The following is a 7805-nucleotide window of genomic DNA, read 5'->3' on the forward strand; positions in this document are numbered from 1 at the left end:
AGCTATGTCTCCATCAATCTGTTTTAGATAATAATCTCTGCAAGAACCATTCTGAGATAGTTGCTTGTTATCTGGCTTTACGTGGAATTAAACCATATGAAAAATACAAATTCAAACTAACTTGGAGAAATGCTGTGGTGAATTAGTGAAAACAATCAGAGACCATGACACATGGAGAGCAGTTTTATTACCATAAAGGCTGTATGTGCTATCTTGTCAATTATCCATTACTAAACCTAGATAGCATATTGAAAAGCAGAGACATTACTTTGCCAACAAAGGTTCGTCTAGTCAAGGCTATGGTTTTTCCTGTGGTCATGTATGGATGTGAGAGTTGGACTGTGAAGAAGGCTGAGCACCAAAGAATTGATGTTTTTGAACTGTGGTGTTGGAGAAGACTCTTGAGAGTCCCTTGGGCTGCAAGGAGATCCAACCAGTCCATTCTGAAGGAGATCAGCCCTGGGATTTCTTTGGAAGGACTGATGCTAAAGTTGAAACTCCAGTACTTAGGCCACCTCATGGGAAGAGTTGACTCATTGGAAAAGACTCTGATGCTGGGAGGGATTGGGGGCAGGAGGAGAAGGGGATGGCAGAGGATGAGATGGCTGGATGGCATCACTGAGTCGATGGACGTGAGTCTGGGTGAACTCCAGGAGTTGGTGATGGACAGGGAGGCCTGGCGTGCTGTGATTCATGGGGTTGTGGGGAGTCGGACATGACTGAGCGACTGAACTGAACTGAACTGAAATACCTATTTTGTACTAAATGTTTGCATTATCTCATTTAATTCTCATAACAACCTTGAAAATGAAATGTTTTCTTTCCCCCGTTTTTAAAAAACCAGTGAGACATAAAGAGATTAAGCAACTTTTCCAAGACTCACAATTAGGAAGCAACAGAGCTGATACTTGAATCTAAAACTTTCTACCAAGTCATGCTGCCTCTACAATTCAATAAAATGAACTAACTAAATATTAGTGTATTTCATCAGTTCTCAGGAAGGGGCAACAACTGGGGATAACTGACATGTTCACTTGGTATGCAAATAGTGTTGTTAAAAAGCTTGTAACACTACAAGGAGAAATAGCAAGAAATCTTCCTTGCCATATTGTTGAACAGCGATGGCTACCTTTTATTGATTTTTTTTTAGGCACTTTACATCCTTGTCTCATAACTCATCACAAGAATCCCAAGGAAGGTATTATGAGCCTTATTTTATAGGTGGAGAAGATGGAGAAATGCAGAATCTTTAGGTCACTTGTGCAGTGTTATATGGGTAGTAAAATCTGGGTTTGGACCCAGAAACTTATGAGCTCAACTGCTCTGCTTTCCATGGCTGATGCTTTGCTGAAATTTCCTTATGGAGAGTGATAAGGGGATTGCCAGGTCAGCTGAATCAGTGGAGGGGATACATAAGATTGAAGTTGTGATTTCCGTACAGTATTTTGTTTCTCACTGATGCTACACAGGTCTAGAAAAGGAGAAAAGAAAGCCAGAGCTATGACAACAGCTTGGTTGATGCATTCGTTCTCATCCCACCATATCATTTTTCTCACCAGCTTTGATTCCCTGTACTGTTCACCTGTAAAGAACACCCTTCCTCACCTTTTCTGGCCTGGGTTAGCAGGAAATTCAGAAGGCTCCTCATAGCCAGGTGTTTCTCTGCCCCTGGAGTGCCTGATCTGCAGAGCAGAGGAATTCATAGACAAACACAACAGGACTCATTGTAGACCGCACAATTAATCATTCTTGGTTTCTGATTTGTTTCTTGAAACTTGCTATGTTCCTGTAATGGGAAAAAGACAGGTCCATTTATCACACCACACTTCATACTGCTCCTTGGCACCCTCCCCTGGGTTCCTCACCATCCCCAAAACTTCTGAAACATCTGGCGTGGGTACCATGGCAGGTGTTTCTTCACATTCCCCATTACAGTCGTCTTCTCAGCATCCTAGTTTTAAGCTCTCCTGTTGTGACTGAAGACTAAAAGGCCAGCTTCCTCTGTGGAGATGAACAATTAGCGAGAGTTCATTACTTACGGTGGCATTTATAGTTCTTTGCCAAAGATTGCACTTGTGTGTATCATGTATTGGCTGGCATTGTCAGAAGAGCAGTGGACAGGGAACCAGCTTGGCTAGAGTTTTGTCTTGGCTCTACCGGTAATGATTCTCTGGACTTGCCTGGGCTGCTTCACCTCTCTTGACTTTCATGACTTCATTTAATGATAAATCCAGGTTAAATCAGTGCTTATCAACTTTGGATGCACATTAGAATCCCAGGAAATGCACAAAATACTGATGCCCAGGTCAGAGTCTCTGGAGAAGTAAGTCAGAGTCTCTTGAGAAGCCAGAGACATGACACTGGGATTCTTGTGAAAGCTCCCCAAGGGGATTCTAATGTTGACTCAGATTTGAGAACCACTGGCCTAGGTGATCTCTGAGGATTCCTTGGTGTGTCTCTCTCTTTCCCTCCCTCCCTGCTCCATATATACAGATAGACAGATATATGCATATATAGGTATGTATATATGTGTATACCTTAAGATGGGAGAATTACGATCATATTTGTATGGGAAGGGAAAAGACCCAGTAGAAAGGAGAGTTTGATGAATAGAAGAGGGTAGGTGAATTGTAGGATCCATACCTTTGAGAAGACGAAAGGTGGAGGGATTGGCTTTAGATAGTGAATGGAGATATGTTCACAGAAAATAAACTGAGCTTACATCCATGCAGATGTTGACAGGTATGTAGGTACAGTGGTAGAAATCCATGGAGGTTTTCTTCTGCTCACTTCAATATTTTTAAACAAGGAAGAAGCAAGGTCATCAGAGCGGACAGGCAAGGAGGTGCTGGAGAGGTTGTAAAAGAGGTGAGGTATAAAAAGTCATCTGTGACAACGGAGGGTAAATGTACCAGAGAGATGTAGTATGACTGCCGCAAGTCCAGGGTGCGTTTGAGGCTGGATTTGAAGTGAGACCAGCTTGCCAGGTTTGGGCAGTCTTTCTGCTCACTTTCAAATCCCAAATGTTGATTTCTTCCTGCATAGCATCTGCTCTGTTCTACCTAATGTATCGTTTGTGGCCTTTGTACTTTCTGGAATGGTCACTCCTTTTGTCTGTTTTATCCAGCCTACCTGAGATAGGATTGACATTACACATAACACTGCATAAGTTTAAGGTGTGAAACGTTGATTTGATACCCTTATATGTTGCAATATGATTGCTGCCATAGCCTTGGCTAGTAGCTGGTATTTTCATTATGTCACATAATTCCGTGTCTTTTTTTTTTTTTTTTTTTGTGGTGAGAACATTTGAGATGTACTCTCTTACCAACTTTCAAGTATGTAACACAGTATTATCAACCCTAGTGACAATGTTGTGCGTTAGAGCGTCAGAACTTATTCATCTTTAACTTCAAGTTTGTACCGGTTGGACAACGTTTATCTCCCTATTTCTCCCCTCCAGCCCCCTGCCCCCTGCCATCCCTGGTATGCACTGTTCTACTCTGTTTCTACAAGTTAAACTTTTTTTTAGATTCCACATATAAGTCACATTATACAGTACTTATCTTTCACTGTCTGACATATCTCACTTAGCATAATGCCCTCAAGGCCCATTCATGTTGTCACAAATGGTAGGAGTTCCCTTTCTGATGGACAAATAATACTCCATTGTACATATACATCGCATTTTCATACCCACTGCTATGAACTTACAACACAGAAACGAACTCAGGTTGTTTCCACATCTTCACTATTGTGAATAGCACTGCCATAAACATGGAAGTGCAGATGTCTTTTTAATACCCTATTTTCATTTCCTTTTGATACATACTCAGAAGTGGATCATAGGGTAGTTATATTTTAAATTTTTTGAGAAGCATCCCTCCTGTCTTCCATAGTGGCAGCACCAATTTACATCCCCACCAAAAGTACACAAGTGTTCCCTTTTCTCTACATCCTTGTCAACACTTGATATCACTTGCCTTTTTGATAATAAGCATTCTAATAGGTGTGAGGTCTTATCTCAGATTTGCATTTCTCTGATGATTAGTGATGTTGAACATCTTTTTGTGTACTTGTGGGCCATTTGGATGTCTTCTTTGGAAAAATGTTTATTCAGCTCTTCCTATGTTTTAGTTGAATTGTTCTTTTTGTTGTTGTTATTGAGTATGAGTTTTTTATATGTTGTTTAGTTGCTAAGTTGTGTCTGACTCTTTGCATCCTCATGGACTGCAGCACACCAGGCTTCCCTGTCCTTCACTATCTACCACAGTTTGCTCAAACTCCTGTCCATTGAATCAGTGTTGCTATCCAACCATCTCATCCTCTGTCACCCACTTCTCCTCCTGCCCTCAGTGTTTCCCAGCATCAGGGTCTTTTCAAATGAGTCAGTTCTTCACATCAGGTGGCCAAAGTATTGGAGCCTCAGCTTCAGCATTAGTCCTTTCAATGAATATTCAGGGTTGATTTCCTTTAGGATTGACTGGTCTGATCTCCTTGCAGTCCAAGGGTCTCTCAAGAGTCTTCAACACCACATTTCAAAAGCATCAATTCTTTGGTGCTCAGATCTTCTTTATGGTCCAACTCTCACCATCTGTACATGACTACTTACTGGAGAAGTCATAGCTTTAACTATACGGACCTTTGTTGGTAAGTGATGTCTCTGTTTTTAATATGCTGTATAGGTTTGTCATAGCTTTTCTTCCAAGGAGCAAGCGTGTTTACTTTTTGTGGCTATTCAGCTTTCCCAACATCATTTATTGATGAGACTATCCTTTCCCCATTGCCTATTTTTGTCTCCCTTATCAAATGTTAGTTGACTGGTCATTCCTTTTGAGTAATGGCTCATTTTCTTGGAGCTGGCTCTGCAGCTGGCTCAGACCTGCTAACATGTCTTTAGCCTTAATAAGTGGTCTGTGGCCTGGCTTCTGGCTTACTGAGTTTCTGAGGACTCACTGTACTTCCTCTAGAACCAGTCAGAGCTGACTTGTAGAAGATGGTGAGCTACTTTGCCATAGATGAAGGAGTGATAAAGGAATGGTTAGTGAGTTAGAAGCTTGTGCAAGAGAGTCTGCCTAGGAATCTTTCATTGGTTGAAATAAGATGGACTGGGACAACACCATGCTCCTTCACCCCCTGTTTTTAGCCATGCAAATGACAGGATGTAATGGAATAGTAAAGTCACATATTCAAGAGAAGAAAATATTTCAGTTCGATTAGGGCAAGTGGCTTTTGATAATCTAAAAGCCAGAAAGAAAAACACCAATACAGTATACTAACACATATATATGGAATTTAGAAAGATGGTAACAATAACCCTGTATACGAGACAGCAAAAGAGACACTGATGTATAGAACAGTCTTTTGGACTCTGTGGGAGAGGGAGAGGGTGGGATGATTGGGAGAATGGCATTGAAATATGTATAATATCATATATGAAACGAGTCGCCAGTCCAGATTCGATGCACGATACTGGATGCTTGGGGCTGGTGCACTGGGACGACCCAGAGGGATGGTATGGGGAGAGAGGAGGGAGGAGGGTTCAGGATGGGGAACACATGTATGCCTGTGGTGGATTCATTTCGATATATGGCAGAACCAATACAATATTGTGAAGTTTAAAAATAAAATTAAAAAAAATAACAGTAATCTAAAGTGGGAAGTGGTAACCTAGGGTCCTCTAAAGTAGTAACTTAAAAATAAATAGTACACTTTCAGACCAAGATGAAGCAAATGGCAGACTTCAGGAAAACTCAGGCTCCGTGATAGCATTTTTCTGAGATAGTGGGGACTGAATTAATGAAAATTTTACCCTACTCATCTTAATGTCAACTCAAAGGAATCAGACTACTAACAGCCAGTAGGTGATCAAGTGGGACTATTCATAGAGAGTAAAATGAACATTATTCTCTTCATTTTGAATAGGTTCTGTATCGTATCTTTAGATTTTGGCATTGAGAAGTAGGAGTGAAGAGGCCCCGCTATCAGTTTGGCAGATTTATCAAGCTGAGTTGTGTCAATTGCATTATGCCATTTCCACGAAGACAGTAGAGCTTGTGAAATTTAACAGTGTCTGTCACCATATGACATATTGGCTAAAACAAAAGCAGATTGAGGAAATGACTCACAATAGTTAATTGTTTCAATAGTCAGTCTTTCCCATCTGTACAGTGTGTTGAATTTGATGACATCTGATGAGAACTTTGTGGAAAATGAACACACCAAATTGTTTTCAAGAAGCAAGCCCTCTCTCTACTTTTTTTCAGTAGCTATGTGTTGTTATCTGAAATCTCTATTTTATCCTTTATAGTTTAGGTAAGGCTACAGACTATCTTGACTGTGGGAATAGGGAAATAAAAGCCTGGGCATTTGTAAAAAAAGAAAAAAGTATTCAGTGAATAATAACTCAAAATCTGTTTCTTCACCTTGAGAATGGATTAGGTATTTTGGCTTTGATAAACTCAAAAGTAAAGGGAAAAATTGTTTGGTATTTCACAAAGAACCAAATTCAGGGTGATATATGCAAAAAGCATTCATCTTCTGTTATCTCATGAATACACTGCACATCTGGCTTCAGAATCTATGATGCTGCTCAATAAAATTTATCATTTTTGATAGGAACTCATTAATTTGCAACAGTTGTACTGAGTGTATAGCTCTGTGGTTAAGTTCATCTCTGATAGATATAGGCCTTCTCACTGCACTGAATTCCTTTGTAGATCCCACTTAGAAATTCAATTCATGATTACCAACCTACTGACTTATCTAACTGAAAGAGTAGCTTCGTATTCTGGAGAGGTAGATGTCAAATAAGGACAGGAAGTTTTCTTTTGGGAGATCTGCCAGTGGGGATAAAGCTGAATGCCATGAAAGTTGATTCTTCTGGAAATATTTCTAGCATTTGTTTACTTGTTAGACATCTACAAATGACTCTACATTTCAGCTTCACTGGAAAACAGTATTTATAGAGAAGAAAAGATTAGGGCTGTCTGTCCCCTACAGATAGATTTCCTTGGTGCTACTCAAGATATCAATGCCACATTTTTATAGTTATACAAGTTTGTGTTGTTTTTTGAATGGATTGGATACAAGGAATGAAGATGTCCTGTTTAATAAAGAACAAAATAAATCTAAGAGGAGACTTTAAGACTTTAAAGAGCTATGGTGGAAGAAACACACTTGTTCTCTATAACTCAACAGAGCAGAACCCAAACTGATAGCGGAAATCATAAGCAAGCAGAGGTCACAGGCCCAGAGAACATTTCCTTAAAGCATTCTAAGGAAATAGTTACTCTGGGAAGCAATAATCTGCTTATCCTTTCAACTGGGAATTCTACTGGTGTTGACCAGGAAAATTTGTCTGTATCTGAGGCAGCCTTTTATAGTCTGAGACTATGTCATCAAGCCCAAGGAAGCTCACCATAGAATGGCTTAAAACTCAACATTTAAAAAGACTAAGATCGTGGCATTTGGTCCCATCACTTGATGGCAAATAGATGGGGAAAATGTGGAAGCAGTGACAGATTTTCTCTTCTTGGGCTCGAAAATCACCATGAAATTATAAGATTCTTGCTTCTTGGAAGGAAAGCTATGACAAACCTAGTTCAGTTCAGTTCAGTCGCTCAGTCGTGTCTGACTCTTTGTGACCCCATGGACCACAGCACGCCAGGCCTCCCTGTCCATCACCAGCTCCTGGAGTCCACCCAAACTCATGTCCATTGAGTCAGTGATGTCATCCAACCATATCATCCTCTGTCGTCCCCTTCTCCTCCTGCCCTCAAACTTTCCCAGCATCAGGGTCTTTT

The 7805-nt window shown here is 40.4% G+C and overlaps 1 long non-coding RNA gene across 1 annotated transcript; it reads right to left on the reverse strand.

Moving 5' to 3' along the window:
* Positions 1–1325: 1325 nt before the first annotated feature.
* Positions 1326–7221, reverse strand: LOC113897781. Its single transcript, XR_003512433.1, has 4 exons — positions 6754–7221; positions 1902–2001; positions 1606–1786; positions 1326–1471 (listed from the first exon to the last, which is right to left on the reverse strand). It is a non-coding gene; the product is annotated as an uncharacterized LOC113897781 (long non-coding RNA).
* Positions 7222–7805: the final 584 nt, after the last annotated feature.

The sequence above is a fragment of the Bos indicus x Bos taurus genome, chromosome 8, assembly GCF_003369695.1.
Source record: "Bos indicus x Bos taurus breed Angus x Brahman F1 hybrid chromosome 8, Bos_hybrid_MaternalHap_v2.0, whole genome shotgun sequence".
NCBI lineage: Eukaryota > Metazoa > Chordata > Mammalia > Artiodactyla > Bovidae > Bos > Bos indicus x Bos taurus.